This window comes from Athene noctua, chromosome 1 (assembly GCF_965140245.1).
Source record: "Athene noctua chromosome 1, bAthNoc1.hap1.1, whole genome shotgun sequence".
Taxonomy (NCBI): Eukaryota; Metazoa; Chordata; class Aves; order Strigiformes; family Strigidae; genus Athene; species Athene noctua.
In genome coordinates this window covers 2,442,959-2,463,254 of record NC_134037.1, presented here as the reverse complement: position 1 = coordinate 2,463,254, position 20,296 = coordinate 2,442,959, and positions in this window count along the sequence as shown.

Genomic DNA, 20,296 nt, shown 5'->3' with positions numbered 1-20,296 from the left:
AGTCCCTTCAGCCTTGGTACGGGGCTGTACAGGGGATTTTAGAGGAGCAGTCAGTTGCTAGATTCAAACTACAATAAATGTAAAATGATTTTTACTAAAATATCCCTTAATTCTATGCTTATATTAAAATCAAACACAATTTAATTTCAGTTGATAATAAAATCAGTAACATTTCCCCCCTTTGAAGGTGTTGAAAATCATTTCAATACTTTCACACTTTTATTCATTTTCATCTTTGAGGCCAAAGTTTGTCTTGCCAGATGATGGTGGTGGCGCGCTGTAGCCTGGTGGCATAGTGGGTACTTCTCTCATCATTCTACGATATATTGCAGCCTATTAGTAAACTGTATGTTACCAACATAATCATCAACAGGACAATTCATAGCAAAAACAGAATTTTGATTAAGGATTTCAGCCAAGAGCTCAAATTCTATCCTAATCCACTAAAAATGTTTCCTAGCCGATCTTCTGACATATCTTCTCGAATGGTTTCTGTTTCTTTTCCGATTTTGCCTCACAGATCTAAATCCTGTTCTCCATCCTGTGTAACATTCGGGATATGAATGCAGCAATGATCCAATCTGTCTTTGCGATATCCACACACTCCATGCTCTTTCAACAGAAGCATGTCTAGTGCCATCCTGTTTTGAAGTGTCATTCTAGAAGTTACCTGTAATTGGATGTTTAATTCTTGAAATCCTTTTCTTGTAACATCGGCCAATTTTTCTCCTTGTCCTGTTAAGTGATAAAGCCATTCTCTATTCCTGTAGGACGCTATTGGGTTCAAACAGACTCTAAAGCCCAGCCAATTTTTTACTCCTGTTGTTGGTTCATTCCAAGCGTCATCATCCGTTTCAGACCTTTTGATTCGTTGTAATTTTAAATTTTCCAGGGATCCCTTGAGTGGTGATTTCTTCCCAATCGGACACAATGTTGGCAGGCCTAAAGTAATTTGTTTCACCTTACCATCTACCGGTAAGTGGGTTGTCCGGGTGCCATCACTTAATGCCCAAACTAAATGCCCTGGGCTCTGAATGGCAGATTTCTTACAACTAGAGGAGTATCCTCTTCTGGGTGTAAAGAGACTAGTCATGGTGAGGTTATTATGAACACCTCGACAATAACAGCCAAACTTTAAAGCAGCTGCCAAATGAGGAATTCTTTGAATTATTAAGTCTGCATTGCTGCAATCATACACCCTTTCACATTTCTACCATGGTACTACATGTCCCTTTCCTTGTCGGGTAGTGCCTTTGTCTACTGTCGGGGGAAGGATTGCAAACACGCCTTTAATCCAGGTACTGTCCCAAGTTTTTAATTTTAATCTACCCGTTTGAACTCTTTTCCTGGTTACTGGATTGTTTTTCAAACATACGTCACATTTTGCAGTTATTAATTTAGCCATGTCTGTCATCTTGACAGATAAAACTTGTTTTTGTAAAGAAGTTACTAAAGCTTCTGCTCCCTAATGACATTCTTGAGGTTTGGTTTGCATTCTTTCTTTTATTAACAAAGGTGGAACTACTGCTCGTCTGTGAGGGGTTACTGTTTTGGAGGGAATTAATGCCATTTGAAATATTCGTTCTCTTGCTGTCCGGTCGGCCAAATTACTTCTAGCAATTTCTTTTGTGTTCCTAATTAGGTGTGCTTTACAGTGCATGATTGCTACCTGATTTGGTTTTTGAACTGCTTGTAATAATTGTCAAATGTAATTTTGATGCATAATATTTGATCCCTGAGAGGACAGTAATTTTTTTTTTTTTTTCCACAAAGCTCCATGGACATGTACCACCCCAAGAGCATACTTTGAGTCTGTCCAGGTATTTACTTTCTTCGTTTCCCTTAGTTCTAAGGTTCGAATCAAAGCAATGAGTTCTGATCTCTAAGCTGATGTGGCACTCGTCAGTGCCTTTGCCTCTCTAACTGTGGTGTCTGTTGTTACCGCATGCCCAGCGTATCGAACTCCTTGCTCCATAAAGCTGCTGCCATCTGTGTACAATTCCCAGTCTGGTTGCTCCAAGGGTACATCCTTCAGATCTTCTCGACTGGAATAAACATACTCGATAGCAGCCAAGCAGTCCTGCTCCAGTGGCTCTTCTTCCTGTGTGGAACTTAAAAACACTGCAGGATTTACCAGGTTAGTTGTTTTTAGACTCACACCATCTTGTTCAGCCAGTACTACCTGGTACTTCATCATTCAGCTCAGAGACAGCCAATGTCCCCCCTTCTGTTCTAAACCAGTTATCACCGTCTGTGGGACACAGACTGTTATTGTGCTTCCCAAAGTTAATTTCTGAGCTGCCTGTGTGAGCATCACTGTTGCAGCCACAGCTCGAAGGCAGTTTGGGCACCCTTTGCTCCCCGTGTCCAGTTGTTTAGAGAAGTATCCGACAGGTCGTTTCCAGCTTCCCGTCTTCTGAGTCAGCACACCCAGTGCCAGGCGTTGTCTTTCGTGAGCCAACAGCTCACAGCCTTTGGTGATGTCCAGAAGTCCTAAGGCAGGCGCAGGCATTAAAGCGGTTCAGTTCTGTGACAGCCCGTTGTTGCTGTGGGCCCCATGTCGAAGGAGAGTTCTTCGGGCCTCATGTAGCAGTTTAGCTGTCAGACCATAACTCATGATCCAGAGGCGGCACCACCCTGTCATTCCTAAGAATGCTCTGAGTTCATGAATATTTTCGGGCTCACATGGCTTCTCAGTGTTCTGTTCCTAATTGCCGCTGCCCTTCTGAAATCTCAAAGTCCAAATATATCACAGTCTGACAAGCTATTTGGGCGCTTTTTTTTTTTTTTTTCCCCCCCTGGCTACCTTGTACCCATTCGGTGCCAGAAAATTAAAAAGATCTATTGTTACCTGTATGTAGGTAAATCTTTTTTTTTTCTGTAGCAATCAGTGTGTCATCCACATATTGTAAAAGCAAATGTCCAGGTGTTGGTTTGTCCTGTTTCCGTGTTTCAAGCTCTTTTGCCAGCTGATTTCCAAAAATTATCGGGCTATTTCTAAATCCTTGGGGTAGTCTTGTCCATGTCAGCTGCATCTTTGTCCTGTTTGTGGATTTTCCCACTCGAAAGCAAACAATTTTCTGTTTTCCTTCTCCAAGGCATACAAAAGAAAGCATCTTTTAAATCCAGCACTGTAAACCACTGATAAGTCTCCTTTAAAGCTGTTAACAGCGTGCAAGGATTTGCTGCTACAGGATATATACCCTTAACTATGTGATTCACTGCTCTGAAGTCTTGCACTAACCTATATTCACCCGACGGTTTTCTGACTGGTAGAATGAGAGTTTTATCCTCAGATTCACACTCCTCCAAGAGTTTATATTTCAAAAATTATCAATCAGTTTCTTTCTTATATCTGGTACCGATTGTTCTATAAAAATCCAAGCCAATTATATCTGAGCTGCCTCAGTTTCTACTTTCAAATCAGTATTTATTCTTTCTGGCAGCTTCTTTTAGTCTTCCCAGAAACGCTGAGGGAGATTCATTCTTATCTTGTCTCACCTCATACAATTTAGACCAGTTCAGAAACCTAGGCATGGCGTGTTTAACTCCATGTAAAACCCATTTCTGATACCGACTCAGTCTTTCTCTGTGCTCCACATTATTTGGATCCCCACTGCGGATCCCCAGACAGAAAGTTCTGCTCTAATATTCCACCTGCTGTCCCACTCAATACAGTCACTTCTGCCTGTGCTTTGCCAGCCTCCAATACCATCTGTTTTTTTCTGTATCATCTAACACATTAGCTAAAATCACCTGTAAATCACTCCAGTCCGGGTTCTGTGTTCTGATGATAGTATCTGCCACTCTGCCTGTTCTCTCCGGATCCTCTCTGTACACTCCTGCTGCCTGCTTCCAAGCCATCGAATCCGTCACTGAAAAGGCACTTTCACATACACCGGCCCATCGTTGCCAGCTCCCTGCCGCAGGGGAGCTATTGTTTGTACCTGCTGCCGAGTTCTTTCGAGATGCAGGGGTATGAATTACAACCTCAGACGGCCCTTCATCCACATCCTCTAGTCCGCTACTCTCAGGTTCCTCTACCTGTTCTCTATATTCTCGCCCCCGATGCCGTTCTCCCTGTGGAGGGGATATATCTAATTCTGGCCCTCCATCCTTTTCAGTAGAAGCAATTCTTTCCTTCAAACAATCTTTTCAAGTTCACATGTTGAACAACACTTTTTCACCTTTTTATCGTCAAAAGTTATAGCCATTACTAAATTATCCCTACTAATCAGCTTACATTCTTTCTGCCAATCCTTCCTTTGTCTTAAATAGGAAAAAAAAAAAATCAACATACGGCACTTCATTTCCCTTCTCTTCTACAAAACAGCATTAACTGCAGAATGGTATTATAATGCAGTGTCCCATTCACGAGCCATTTTCCCTGATCACCCAGAGTATACAGAGGCCACCAGCGATTACAATATTCAATCATCTGACTTTTCCTCAAATCATCATGTACCTCTCCCCAGTGTGCTAACAAACATCCTAACGGAGAAGTTTTCAGAACTTTGTCATTTGCAGCCAGATTACACATCCTTTTGCTTTTAAACAAACGAGTCAGCGTAGATGCCATGGTTCAGTTACTTTGTTAACACAATATACAATCGATCACTCGCTCAAGCCTATCGCTTCGTCCTTCTCCGGCTGCACCCCGCGCGGGATAACAGAACCGCGGATCCGAACCCCACACCCGCTTCGTGCTCAGTTGCACGTCTCACGCTCACAAACACGCTCACACCTTTCTACAGTTACTACGACAAACAAAGGTATATAACACAATACAACACAATTCTTAATTACCGTACAATATTCAATTGACGAAACAACCAGTACCACAACTGAGTGCATAAAAACTTTTAACTTCCAATTAAATGCACTCCTTCTGAGAACTCTACAGCGTATAGGGTCTCTTGTTTCCAAATCCAGCTGTCCAACCCTGCAATAGCTTTCGCTTGTGTCTTACGGGCAGAGGCCTCGGCTTCCAATACACGAGGATCCTCTAGCCCAACCCTGCGCAGCTTTCGCCGCGTCTGACAGGCAGGCTTGTACAGTGGGACTCTAACCCGCTCCTACTGGTGGGACTCTAACCCACTTATCCCAGTACAAAAGAGAAGTGTCTTACCAAAATCCAGGGGACGTCGCGAAGAGCCGCATGGATCGGGGATCGATGGGTGTCCCCGAGAAATCCTCGGTGCCGGCTGGAACCGATCAGGTCCCCGACTCCTCCGGTCTCTCAGCGAGGTCCCATCTGGGGTGCCAGAAACTGTCCCCGAAATCCGGGATGAAGATAACTTACCGACTCCAATGTGATGCAGATAAGCAGACACTTGTTTATTGACGGCCGGGTGCGCGCTCTCACCAACAACGCACACCAGTCACAAGAATTATACAGTTTCTATATTATTCATTCATACATATTCATTAAGTATTCATACCTAAACACAAGAATTCCTGGAAATCATTATCATACTTCCCTCCTACTTCCGATTCTGCGCACTGAAGCTTAGAAATGTCTAGAAATGAGTCTGGGGTGTGATTTGGGTCGGTGGCCCATGAGTCGGTGGTCGCGATCTCCCCCTGCCGGAATTACCCATTACCCAGTTTCACTGTTCCTTGGCAGAGATCTGTAAACTGTGACAGTTCATTCTCCCCAGTTCTCATTACTCTCAGGTTGTGGTACTTCTGAGGCATTATCCAATGTATTCTAGGTAATAAATTACTTCTGTGTCTAGACATCTCCAACAACTTCAAACAGAATTATTTTCAATTCTAAATCTAATTCCCTAAGCAGTATCTAGGTGTACCTAGTAAATGATTACTGACCAATTCTTCGGCCTTGGTACAGGGCTATACAGAGGAATTCACAGTAGCATTGGTTTCTGGTTAGATGTGCAAAATGCAAGATGTAAACATGTAACCCTACTAAAATATTTCTGTATTCATACTGGAATCAAACATTATTAATTGTAATAATTCTGATTGGTGTCAAATCAGTGACAGGGGGCCAAGGAGGGCAACGGCATCCTGGCTTGTGTCAGCACTGGCGTGGCCAGCAGGGCCAGGGAAGGGATCTGAGCCCTGGGCTCGGCACTGGGGAGGCCGCCCCTCGATTCCTGGGTTCAGTTTTGGGCCCCTCACCCCAAAAAGGCCATTGAATGACTCGAGCGTGGCCAGAGAAGGGCAACGGAGCTGGGGCAGGGTCTGGAGCACAGGTCTGCTGGGGAGCGGCTGGGGGAACTGGGGGGGTTCAGTCTGGAGCAGAGGAGGCTGAGGGGAGACCTCCTGGCCCTCTGCAACTCCCTGCCAGGAGGGGGCAGAGAGGGGGGATGAGTCTCTGGAGCCAAGGCCCCAGCGCCAGGCCCCGAGGGAATGGCCTCAAGCTGCCCAGGGCAGGGTCAGGCTGGCTCTGAGGAAGGATTTCTGTGCAGAAGGGGCTGTTGGGCGTTGGAATGGGCTGCCCAGGGCAGGGGGGAGTCCCCGGGATCCCTGGAGGGGTTGAAGAGTCGGGCTGAGCCAGCGCTGAGGGATCTGGGGGAGTTGGGAACGGTCGAGCACCCTGGCCGAGATGCTGTGCGTAGTGATGTTCACTGAGGTGTACTTCGTGCTCGGCGCCATGTTTGCCCAGTGGCTCTGGGTATGTGACGGCTGCACCGCGCTGTGGTGGGGAGTGGGATGGGGTGGGTGGGGTGAGGGGCTGTGGGGGTGATGTGGCCTGGGAGCTGCTCCCGTCTCACCCAGCTCTTGGTGTCCTGCAGAGTTCAAGGCAGAAGGCAAAGCATGGGACAGCTGACGCCAAGATGGAGAAGAGCAAACAACCGACCCTGCAGAAATGGTGAGTGCTGGGGGAGGCCCCAGATCCTGCCCCAGACCCTCAGCCCGTGCCCTGCCCGCGCTGGGCAGCCCTGCCCGTCCCGCCGGAGGGGCCGCGGTGCAGCAGGTTCACCTCCCTCTCTCCTCCCCTGCAGTGCCAGCGCGACGTTGCCGAGCACAGAGCGCCTCTGCCCGCTACTGTGGTCACCATCGCTGAGCTCCCTCCCGATGAGCAGCTCCAGTTCTGCGGACACCGTCTGCTCCTTCCCGGAGCCCTGCCCCGGTGCCACGGCAGATCTGGCGGCACAAGAGCGCTCAGGACCCGCCCAGACCCCCAAGGATGATCAGGCGCTGGTGGAGAATCTGGGACCAGCCCTGGGCCAGGACCCCCCACTGGAGAGGTCAGCTGGGACCAGTCAAGGGCAGGTCTCTGGGGATGAGGGCGAAGTGGCACACAGACCCAGGGACGTGGAGCCAGACCCTGACACCCCCGTGACCATGGGCAGCACCATCTGGGCGGCGCCGGGCGGGAGCAGCCCAGCGGAGCCCAGTCCCCAGCAGCGGGTGCCCACGGGCAGGATGCGTGCCTGGGTGGCCCCGGGGCTGTGCAAGTGGGGCCGTGCCCTGCGGGAGTCCCGTGCCCAGCTCTGCAGGCGTGTCAGCGCCTGGTGGAAACGGGACCGGCAGTGCTGCTGCAGGTGCTCCCACAAGCCCCTGAGGCAAAATTATCCCTGACTGCAGCGGGCAGCCTGGAGAGAGCAGTTGGGGGTGTAGGGCTGGGGAAGTCCCTGCAATGACCCCACCTGAAAAATAAAATATCTTAAAATATCTTTCCTCCATCCCTGGTGCCGTGGTTCTTCCACACAGCCCTTGATGCGCGCCCTCCCCCGTCCCTTTGCCAAACCTCCCCTTTGGGTCCCTTGCTGACCCCCCGCCTCTGCCGGGTCTCCCCCAGGTCCTGGCTCTGGGACGGGGACGTTTGCTTGGCCCAGAGCTGCTCCTGCCAGAGCAGGCAGGGACTGTGCCTGCCTGCACCCTGCTCCTGCCTCCTGCCCCCTCCAGAGCCCGGGGGCTGCGGGGCACCCACTGCAGGAACAGGGGGACCGCACACGTCGGGTCTTTGCCTCTTTTCACCTGGAACACATTCGCTCAACAGTAAAGGTCTTTACTGTCAGGCAGGAATTCTTCCTGGCAGCGCTGGGCGCACTCGCTGTTACCGTCAGTTTGGCCTCACAAGAACCGCCGAAGGCTCAGCTGGAAGCTGTAGAAGGCAGGCAGGCTGTGCTGCAGCGCTGGGTGCTGGGGGGATCGTTCCACCCAAGGGCCGTGCCGAAAGACAAGGGCACGCTTCTCCTGTCACAGCAAAGCAGCGAATATTCCTGTCATTTCCGACACGTACGCACCGATTCCCAGAGGACCGACTGCCCGTGCCAGTGCGTTGTTTGGGGGAGAGTCCCTGCGGGGCTTCCCCAGGTGTCTGCTGGTTTCTCTGCCCTCCCCGGGATGGACCCGTCAGAGCTGCAAACATGAGGTCCTTGGGCACAATCCTGTGCGAGGCCCCTCACAGCTCTGAGCCCCAACTGCGGGCAGGCAGGAGGCAGCAGCTCCCCCCTTTTCCTGAGACTTTGCACTCACAAATCCCAGCTCTCAGGACTCCAAACCCAAACCACCTTTTGGCAGAAAAAGAGCCGCCGTGGCTGTGGCAGAAGAGTCAGAGGTCCCTCGGCCGGAGCTGATCCGGCCGTTCCCTGAGCCAGCGCTAATCAGCACGTGCAAGTATGGAAGCGCAGGCTGTGGCAGGTGTCCCCCCCAGTGAAGATCGGGCTCCATGGCCGCTGGAGCGGAGCAGCTCCTGATTGCCTTTGCTCTCGGGGCTTCCCGGCAGTTGGGGCCTTTGGCCAACGGGAGCCGCTACGGGGCACAGGTCAGATTGGGGCTGGGTGTCAATGGAGCCCTGGGGCAGCCATTTTGAGCTCCTCCCCTCGGGCAGCCATTTTGAGCTCCTCCCCTCGGGCAGCCATTTTGAGCTCCTCCCCTGGAGCAGCTCGCTGCCGTCGGTCGAGGACTCTCCCCTGGGGTCGGGACGTCGCCCAAGGAAGCTCCTCCAGGTGATCTGGGTCGGGGCGCTGCCCTGAGCAGGTCCTCGAGGTGGAGAGCCCTCGCTTGTCAGGTGAGTGATCAAGCGTTTGGGGTGGCCGTTAAACCCCACAGAGTTCTTTGTTCTGCGTTCTGGGGTGCCGTTGAACCCTGGAAAGCTGTTCTGTTCTCCGCGCACAGACATTCGAACCTGCAATTTACGGAGAGCTAGTTTCCTGCGCTCGTCGTAATTTGTCATTATTTTGGTGGGGGGCTGTCTAATTGAGAGCAGCCGTAAGGCCCGCGCTCCTCCCGCTGAGGCCGCCGCGGGCTCAACCCGAACCCCCCCACTCCTCACCCCGGGGAAGGCCCTTCCCCCGGCGCGGGGAGCAGCACGAGGTCGGGGCCGCCGGGCTCCGGCTGCGCGTTCACCCCCCGGCGGCCGGGCTCGAGCGGGCTGTCGGAGAAGCCCCGATCGCTGCCGCCCGTGTGTGCGGGCGGCACCAGGCGGCGGCGCGGCCCGGCCCGGCGGCGCAGAGGACACGGGGCCCCGCGGCCGTCGCTGCCCCGCAGCCCGGCCCGAGCGCCGCGCTCGCGGCCGCCGTTTGCCCGGCGCCGCCGTTTGCCCGGCGCCGCCGTTTGCCCGGCGCCGCCGTTTGCCCGGCGCCGCCGTTTGCCCGGCGCCGCCGTTTGCCCGGCGCCGCCGTTTGCCCGGCGCCGCCGTTTGCCCGGCGCCGCCGGGGCCGGTCCGGCCGCGCCGCGCATGCGCTGTGTCTGCGGGGCCGCGTGAGGCGGGGAGCCGGCGCGGAGGCGGCTCGGCGGGGCCCGGCCCCGACCCCGGCGCCGAGGAGCGCGTCGCCGCCCGCCGCCCTCGCGTCGCCGCCCTCCTCGATGCCGAGCCCCGGCGAGAAGCGGCGCTCGTCCCCGGTGCCCCGGCTGCGTGGGCCTGACCCCCAGCCGCCCCCGCCGCCCAGATCGGAGCCGGGTCCAGGCCCCTCCCTGCCCCGGACCGGCACCAAGTCCCTCACCTTCTCCCCACAGCCCGGTTCAGGTCACAGATGATCTCCCCTCCCCAGAACGGTGCCGGGCTTGATGCCCCCACCCCCAGGCCGGGGCCGGTTCCACATCCTGCGCACTGGGGCCAGGACCCCTACCAAAAACTGGCGGGGGGCAGCCACCCGATGTGGCCTTGCCAGCCTTCACGGGACCCGGGATCTCTCCCCAAACTGGCCTTGGCGCTCCCCTGAATCCCAAGCCAGAGACGCTCCCCGTTCTCTGCCAGATATTAGGAGCACGGGGACCTCCCGATGTCTGCTCATCCCAAAGGCAAGGACATCCCCGCCCTGTCCGAGGCACAGCACTGAGGCAGCAATACCCCCTTCCCCAAGAGATTCCCCTGCCATGGACCCGCTGCCCCCCTGGACAAAATCTGCATCAGACTAGTGGCATCCTGGAGCAGGCTGCTGTTCCCAGACCTGGGGCTCACCAGCCATGGCACACACCTTTCCCCGAAGCAGGACTGAAGTGGGGGCCTCTCCCAAGCCTTAGAGGCCCCTCCAGCCTGGGGGATATTGGGCCATGGGATCAGTGCCAATGCTGGAATGGCTCCGGACAGAAGCTGGCTGTCTTCATGGCCAAGCCGGGGTCCCCCCCAGCCACCTAAGGGCTGCCCCCTGACAGCCTCTGCCCCATGCCTGCCCCATCCCCACCTGGAAAGCAAACAGAGGCTGAGCCTCCCCAGCCTTGTGCTGAAGCAGTAACTAGCCTTGGGCTGCAGTCCCAGATGTAGAAAAAGAAGCCTGGACGCTGTTTTCCCTCTGGGCGGCTGTCCCCACCTTTCCTGCCTCCTTTCTGCATCTGCAGGGACCTGCTGGCCTGGGACTAAGCCTGCTGAGGGGAAGAGAGAGCAGAGTGTGCTGCGCTGAACCATGCAGTCTGGGTTGGGATGCCGGATTCAAGGGCGTCCCCGAGCATGATGTGGTGTAAAATGTTCAGTCTTATTCCCTCTTCTGCCCCAGGGAGGCCCTTGGAGAAGATGTGGAGCCAAAAGTGCCTGAGGAGGAGGAGGAGGAGGAGGAAGAGCAGAGGAAGAGCCACAAGCACATTGAGGAGTGCAGGCAGGTGTGGCGGTAGGAGGGGAAGATCCTCTTGGGTCCCTGATATTTGGCTTTACCCTTCTTTTAGCTTTGTACAGTGCTTAGTGTCACACAGCAGCATTTATGTGAGAAGCAGCAGGGACAGGAACTCCTCAGGACTGGGTGGTGGGGGATTTGGGGGCTGGATCCTAGGGGTAGGATTTCCCGTGGATTGTAAGGGCGTAGGAGTGACGCCAAGCATCCAAACCAAAACCCCGCCGTGCCTAACCGCATCTGCACGCACGGGGGAAGTGAGAGAGGGGGGTGCTCTGAGCGTGTTCCTCTTGGCGCTGATGGCCTGCGGGGCTTTCCAGGAGAGGGAGGCCCGCGGGTGCTCATCGATCCTGCCGTAGCAGGAAGACAGAGCTTAGGGCTCCACACAGGCACCTCAGCATGGGGACAGGAGCCAGACCCTGGGCAGGCAGGGTTCCTGCAGCATCCCTCCCTCCAGAACGCAGGTCTTTGGGTGTGAAATGTGTGCCGCTTCCTTCACAGAGGCTGGCCAAGCTGCTCTTTGATGGCACGCAGATGGTGACAAATACCCGGGTGGCCGCTGACTTGAGGGAAACACAGAGGAGGGCAGAGGAGGCAGAGCTGAAGCTGCAGAGGTAAGAGACTGCACCGCGGGTCGGCGCTGCTGGGAAGGATGTTGGTGCAGCTTTCTGAGGACATCCTAATGCTGGTCATCCAGAAACACTTGGCAGTTAGGGCTGTGCTGTTCAGAAGGAAAATCTAGGCACCTCCAGGTCCCACCTGCTGTCACGTCCTGCTCCGAAGAGGGAGACAAGTGACGTAGATTCATAAATCCCCAACGGAGCAGAGATTGGTGAGACAAGTCTCAAAGTGCAGACATAAACATTTCTTCATTTCCCACAGTGTGTTGACTGGATACACAATAACTGACTAAGTGAAGAACAAATTATGGCAAGGGATATGATACGCCTTGCGTCCCTTAATGATAACAAGGGGGAAAAGAGAAGAAGAGAGAGAGAGATGGGAAGAGAGGGAGAGAGATCACCAGTCCAGGTTCCTGCGCTGGTTCTGCCAAGGAGGGTTCAGGGATGCATCCACCTGCTTCACTTCACTTCTTCACTCGCTCATCACCGTTATCCTTGCCCCCCCCCCCCCCATTTATACACGCTTTCCTCGGGTCCTTCCCCCAGATTGATCTACATATCACGTGTCATAGGTGTGGGGAGGGGCAAGGCGCTTCGTGGGGTGCTGTAATTAGCATGATCTCGTTAGTCTTTATTAGCATATTCAGGGATGTCAACTTTAATACACGTTTTGTGGATAATGAAGCAAAGATCGCTCACGGGACAGATGCCCCTTGAAACTGTCACCGAAATCCGGGATAAAAATAACTTCTCGACTCCAGTGTGATGCAGATAAGCAGACACTTCTTTACTGACGGCCGGACGTGTAGGGGAGCGCTCTCACCAACAACACGTGCCAGGCACCAGAATCACACACCTTATCTAGAACTTACTCATCCATATTCATTAAGTCTTCATACATAAGCATACAACTTCCAGGAAATCATTCACATATTCTCCTCCTATTTCCGATTCTGCGCAGTAGAGGTTAGAAATGTCTAGAAATGGCTCTGGGTGTAATGGGAGCAGGTGGTCCGTGAGCCGGGGGTCGCCATCTCCCCCTGCCGGAATTACCTTTTGCTTAAGGACACGGTTTTCTTGGCAGGTACCTGCCAGCTGTTACGGTCACTGCCCTCAGTTCCCGTTCATCCTGGACCTTGACAGCTACTTGCATTCTTCTAGTCCTGTACATGTATTATAAATCAGGTTACAAATCACCTCGTGTTTCGTTACCTGGGTTCTAACCGTTCCTACTAAACAGTTGTGACCAGTCCCTTCAGCCTTGGTACGGGGCTGTACAGGGGATTTTAGAGGAGCAGTCAGTTGCTAGATTCAAACTACAATAAATGTAAAATGATTTTTACTAAAATATCCCTTAATTCTATGCTTATATTAAAATCAAACACAATTTAATTTCAGTTGATAATAAAATCAGTAACATTTCCCCCCTTTGAAGGTGTTGAAAATCATTTCAATACTTTCACACTTTTATTCATTTTCATCTTTGAGGCCAAAGTTTGTCTTGCCAGATGATGGTGGTGGCGCGCTGTAGCCTGGTGGCATAGTGGGTACTTCTCTCATCATTCTACGATATATTGCAGCCTATTAGTAAACTGTATGTTACCAACATAATCATCAACAGGACAATTCATAGCAAAAACAGAATTTTGATTAAGGATTTCAGCCAAGAGCTCAAATTCTATCCTAATCCACTAAAAATGTTTCCTAGCCGATCTTCTGACATATCTTCTCGAATGGTTTCTGTTTCTTTTCCGATTTTGCCTCACAGATCTAAATCCTGTTCTCCATCCTGTGTAACATTCGGGATATGAATGCAGCAATGATCCAATCTGTCTTTGCGATATCCACACACTCCATGCTCTTTCAACAGAAGCATGTCTAGTGCCATCCTGTTTTGAAGTGTCATTCTAGAAGTTACCTGTAATTGGATGTTTAATTCTTGAAATCCTTTTCTTGTAACATCGGCCAATTTTTCTCCTTGTCCTGTTAAGTGATAAAGCCATTCTCTATTCCTGTAGGACGCTATTGGGTTCAAACAGACTCTAAAGCCCAGCCAATTTTTTACTCCTGTTGTTGGTTCATTCCAAGCGTCATCATCCGTTTCAGACCTTTTGATTCGTTGTAATTTTAAATTTTCCAGGGATCCCTTGAGTGGTGATTTCTTCCCAATCGGACACAGTGTTGGCAGGCCTAAAGTAATTTGTTTCACCTTACCATCTACCGGTAAGTGGGTTGTCCGGGTGCCATCACTTAATGCCCAAACTAAATGCCCTGGGCTCTGAATGGCAGATTTCTTACAACTAGAGGAGTATCCTCTTCTGGGTGTAAAGAGACTAGTCATGGTGAGGTTATTATGAACACCTCGACAATAACAGCCAAACTTTAAAGCAGCTGCCAAATGAGGAATTCTTTGAATTATTAAGTCTGCATTGCTGCAATCATACACCCTTTCACATTTCTACCATGGTACTACATGTCCCTTTCCTTGTCGGGTAGTGCCTTTGTCTACTGTCGGGGGAAGGATTGCAAACACGCCTTTAATCCAGGTACTGTCCCAAGTTTTTAATTTTAATCTACCCGTTTGAACTCTTTTCCTGGTTACTGGATTGTTTTTCAAACATACGTCACATTTTGCAGTTATTAATTTAGCCATGTCTGTCATCTTGACAGATAAAACTTGTTTTTGTAAAGAAGTTACTAAAGCTTCTGCTCCCTAATGACATTCTTGAGGTTTGGTTTGCATTCTTTCTTTTATTAACAAAGGTGGAACTACTGCTCGTCTGTGAGGGGTTACTGTTTTGGAGGGAATTAATGCCATTTGAAATATTCGTTCTCTTGCTGTCCGGTCGGCCAAATTACTTCTAGCAATTTCTTTTGTGTTCCTAATTAGGTGTGCTTTACAGTGCATGATTGCTACCTGATTTGGTTTTTGAACTGCTTGTAATAATTGTCAAATGTAATTTTGATGCATAATATTTGATCCCTGAGAGGACAGTAATTTTTTTTTTTTTTTCCACAAAGCTCCATGGACATGTACCACCCCAAGAGCATACTTTGAGTCTGTCCAGGTATTTACTTTCTTCGTTTCCCTTAGTTCTAAGGTTCGAATCAAAGCAATGAGTTCTGATCTCTAAGCTGATGTGGCACTCGTCAGTGCCTTTGCCTCTCTAACTGTGGTGTCTGTTGTTACCGCATGCCCAGCGTATCGAACTCCTTGCTCCATAAAGCTGCTGCCATCTGTGTACAATTCCCAGTCTGGTTGCTCCAAGGGTACATCCTTCAGATCTTCTCGACTGGAATAAACATACTCGATAGCAGCCAAGCAGTCCTGCTCCAGTGGCTCTTCTTCCTGTGTGGAACTTAAAAACACTGCAGGATTTACCAGGTTAGTTGTTTTTAGACTCACACCATCTTGTTCAGCCAGTACTACCTGGTACTTCATCATTCAGCTCAGAGACAGCCAATGTCCCCCCTTCTGTTCTAAACCAGTTATCACCGTCTGTGGGACACAGACTGTTATTGTGCTTCCCAAAGTTAATTTCTGAGCTGCCTGTGTGAGCATCACTGTTGCAGCCACAGCTCGAAGGCAGTTTGGGCACCCTTTGCTCCCCGTGTCCAGTTGTTTAGAGAAGTATCCGACAGGTCGTTTCCAGCTTCCCGTCTTCTGAGTCAGCACACCCAGTGCCAGGCGTTGTCTTTCGTGAGCCAACAGCTCACAGCCTTTGGTGATGTCCAGAAGTCCTAAGGCAGGCGCAGGCATTAAAGCGGTTCAGTTCTGTGACAGCCCGTTGTTGCTGTGGGCCCCATGTCGAAGGAGAGTTCTTCGGGCCTCATGTAGCAGTTTAGCTGTCAGACCATAACTCATGATCCAGAGGCGGCACCACCCTGTCATTCCTAAGAATGCTCTGAGTTCATGAATATTTTCGGGCTCACATGGCTTCTCAGTGTTCTGTTCCTAATTGCCGCTGCCCTTCTGAAATCTCAAAGTCCAAATATATCACAGTCTGACAAGCTATTTGGGCGCTTTTTTTTTTTTTTTTCCCCCCCTGGCTACCTTGTACCCATTCGGTGCCAGAAAATTAAAAAGATCTATTGTTACCTGTATGTAGGTAAATCTTTTTTTTTTCTGTAGCAATCAGTGTGTCATCCACATATTGTAAAAGCAAATGTCCAGGTGTTGGTTTGTCCTGTTTCCGTGTTTCAAGCTCTTTTGCCAGCTGATTTCCAAAAATTATCGGGCTATTTCTAAATCCTTGGGGTAGTCTTGTCCATGTCAGCTGCATCTTTGTCCTGTTTGTGGATTTTCCCACTCGAAAGCAAACAATTTTCTGTTTTCCTTCTCCAAGGCATACAAAAGAAAGCATCTTTTAAATCCAGCACTGTAAACCACTGATAAGTCTCCTTTAAAGCTGTTAACAGCGTGCAAGGATTTGCTGCTACAGGATATATACCCTTAACTATGTGATTCACTGCTCTGAAGTCTTGCACTAACCTATATTCACCCGACGGTTTTCTGACTGGTAGAATGAGAGTTTTATCCTCAGATTCACACTCCTCCAAGAGTTTATATTTCAAAAATTATCAATCAGTTTCTTTCTTATATCTGGTACCGATTGTTCTATAAAAATCCAAGCCAATTATATCTGAGCTGCCTCAGTTTCTACTTTCAAATCAGTATTTATTCTTTCTGGCAGCTTCTTTTAGTCTTCCCAGAAACGCTGAGGGAGATTCATTCTTATCTTGTCTCACCTCATACAATTTAGACCAGTTCAGAAACCTAGGCATGGCGTGTTTAACTCCATGTAAAACCCATTTCTGATACCGACTCAGTCTTTCTCTGTGCTCCACATTATTTGGATCCCCACTGCGGATCCCCAGACAGAAAGTTCTGCTCTAATATTCCACCTGCTGTCCCACTCAATACAGTCACTTCTGCCTGTGCTTTGCCAGCCTCCAATACCATCTGTTTTTTTCTGTATCATCTAACACATTAGCTAAAATCACCTGTAAATCACTCCAGTCCGGGTTCTGTGTTCTGATGATAGTATCTGCCACTCTGCCTGTTCTCTCCGGATCCTCTCTGTACACTCCTGCTGCCTGCTTCCAAGCCATCGAATCCGTCACTGAAAAGGCACTTTCACATACACCGGCCCATCGTTGCCAGCTCCCTGCCGCAGGGGAGCTGTTGTTTGTACCTGCTGCCGAGTTCTTTCGAGATGCAGGGGTATGAATTACAACCTCAGACGGCCCTTCATCCACATCCTCTAGTCCGCTACTCTCAGGTTCCTCTACCTGTTCTCTATATTCTCGCCCCCGATGCCGTTCTCCCTGTGGAGGGGATATATCTAATTCTGGCCCTCCATCCTTTTCAGTAGAAGCAATTCTTTCCTTCAAACAATCTTTTCAAGTTCACATGTTGAACAACACTTTTTCACCTTTTTATCGTCAAAAGTTATAGCCATTACTAAATTATCCCTACTAATCAGCTTACATTCTTTCTGCCAATCCTTCCTTTGTCTTAAATAGGAAAAAAAAAAAATCAACATACGGCACTTCATTTCCCTTCTCTTCTACAAAACAGCATTAACTGCAGAATGGTATTATAATGCAGTGTCCCATTCACGAGCCATTTTCCCTGATCACCCAGAGTATACAGAGGCCACCAGCGATTACAATATTCAATCATCTGACTTTTCCTCAAATCATCATGTACCTCTCCCCAGTGTGCTAACAAACATCCTAACGGAGAAGTTTTCAGAACTTTGTCATTTGCAGCCAGATTACACATCCTTTTGCTTTTAAACAAACGAGTCAGCGTAGATGCCATGGTTCAGTTACTTTGTTAACACAATATACAATCGATCACTCGCTCAAGCCTATCGCTTCGTCCTTCTCCGGCTGCACCCCGCGCGGGATAACAGAACCGCGGATCCGAACCCCACACCCGCTTCGTGCTCAGTTGCACGTCTCACGCTCACAAACACGCTCACACCTTTCTACAGTTACTACGACAAACAAAGGTATATAACACAATACAACACAATTCTTAATTACCGTACAATATTCAATTGACGAAACAACCAGTACCACAACTGAGTGCATAAAAACTTTTAACTTCCAATTAAATGCACTCCTTCTGAGAACTCTACAGCGTATAGGGTCTCTTGTTTCCAAATCCAGCTGTCCAACCCTGCAATAGCTTTCGCTTGTGTCTTACGGGCAGAGGCCTCGGCTTCCAATACACGAGGATCCTCTAGCCCAACCCTGCGCAGCTTTCGCCGCGTCTGACAGGCAGGCTTGTACAGTGGGACTCTAACCCGCTCCTACTGGTGGGACTCTAACCCACTTATCCCAGTACAAAAGAGAAGTGTCTTACCAAAATCCAGGGGACGTCGCGAAGAGCCGCATGGATCGGGGATCGATGGGTGTCCCCGAGAAATCCTCGGTGCCGGCTGGAACCGATCAGGTCCCCGACTCCTCCGGTCTCTCAGCGAGGTCCCATCTGGGGTGCCAGAAACTGTCCCCGAAATCCGGGATGAAGATAACTTACCGACTCCAATGTGATGCAGATAAGCAGACACTTGTTTATTGACGGCCGGGTGCGCGGGTGCGTGCTCTCACCAACAACGCACACCAGTCACAAGAATTATACAGTTTCTATATTATTCATTCATACATATTCATTAAGTATTCATACCTAAACACAAGAATTCCTGGAAATCATTATCATACTTCCCTCCTACTTCCGATTCTGCGCATTGAAGCTTAGAAATGTCTAGAAATGAGTCTGGGGTGTGATTTGGGTCGGTGGCCCATGAGTCGGTGGTCGCGATCTCCCCCTGCCGGAATTACCCATTACCCAGTTTCACTGTTCCTTGGCAGAGATCTGTAAACTGTGACAGTTCATTCTCCCCAGTTCTCATTAACTCTCAGGTTGTGGTACTTCTGAGGCATTATCCAATGTATTCTAGGTAATAAATTACTTCTGTGTCTAGACATCTCCAACAACTTCAAACAGAATTATTTTCAATTCTAAATCTAATTCCCTAAGCAGTATCTAGGTGTACCTAGTAAATGATTACTGACCAATTCTTCGGCCTTGGTACAGGGCTATACAGAGGAATTCACAGTAGCATTGGTTTCTGGTTAGATGTGCAAAATGCAAGATGTAAACATGTAACCCTACTAAAATATTTCTGTATTCATACTGGAATCAAACATTATTAATTGTAATAATTCTGATTGGTGTCAAATCAGTGACAGGGGGCCAAGGAGGGCAACGGCATCCTGGCTTGTGTCAGCACTGGCGTGGCCAGCAGGGCCAGGGAAGGGATCTGAGCCCTGGGCTCGGCACTGGGGAGGCCGCCCCTCGATTCCTGGGTTCAGTTTTGGGCCCCTCACCCCAAAAAGGCCATTGAATGACTCGAGCGTGGCCAGAGAAGGGCAACGGAGCTGGGGCAGGGTCTGGAGCACAGGTCTGCTGGGGAGCGGCTGGGGGAACTGGGGGGGTTCAGTCTGGAGCAGAGGAGGCTGAGGGGAGACCTCCTGGCCCTCTGCAACTCCCTGCCAGGAGGGGGCAGAGAGGGGGGATGAGTCTCTGGAGCCAAGGCCCCAGCGCCAGGCCCCGAGGGAATGGCCTCAAGCTGCCCAGGGCAGGGTCAGGCTGGCTCTGAGGAAGGATTTCTGTGCAGAAGGGGCTGTTGGGCGTTGGAATGGGCTGCCCAGGGCAGGGGGGAGTCCCCGGGATCCCTGGAGGGGTTGAAGAGTCGGGCTGAGCCAGCGCTGAGGGATCTGGGGGAGTTGGGAACGGTCGAGCACCCTGGCCGAGATGCTGTGCGTAGTGATGTTCACTGAGGTGTACTTCGTGCTCGGCGCCATGTTTGCCCAGTGGCTCTGGGTATGTGACGGCTGCACCGCGCTGTGGTGGGGAGTGGGATGGGGTGGGTGGGGTGAGGGGCTGTGGGGGTGATGTGGCCTGGGAGCTGCTCCCGTCTCACCCAGCTCTTGGTGTCCTGCAGAGTTCAAGGCAGAAGGCAAAGCATGGGACAGCTGACGCCAAGATGGAGAAGAGCAAACAACCGACCCTGCAGAAATGGTGAGTGCTGGGGGAGGCCCCAGATCCTGCCCCAGACCCTCAGCCCGTGCCCTGCCCGCGCTGGGCAGCCCTGCCCGTCCCGCCGGAGGGGCCGCGGTGCAGCAGGTTCACCTCCCTCTCTCCTCCCCTGCAGTGCCAGCGCGACGTTGCCGAGCACAGAGCGCCTCTGCCCGCTACTGTGGTCACCATCGCTGAGCTCCCTCCCGATGAGCAGCTCCAGTTCTGCGGACACCGTCTGCTCCTTCCCGGAGCCCTGCCCCGGTGCCACGGCAGATCTGGCGGCACAAGAGCGCTCAGGACCCGCCCAGACCCCCAAGGATGATCAGGCGCTGGTGGAGAATCTGGGACCAGCCCTGGGCCAGGACCCCCCACTGGAGAGGTCAGCTGGGACCAGTCAAGGGCAGGTCTCTGGGGATGAGGGCGAAGTGGCACACAGACCCAGGGACGTGGAGCCAGACCCTGACACCCCCGTGACCATGGGCAGCACCATCTGGGCGGCGCCGGGCGGGAGCAGCCCAGCGGAGCCCAGTCCCCAGCAGCGGGTGCCCACGGGCAGG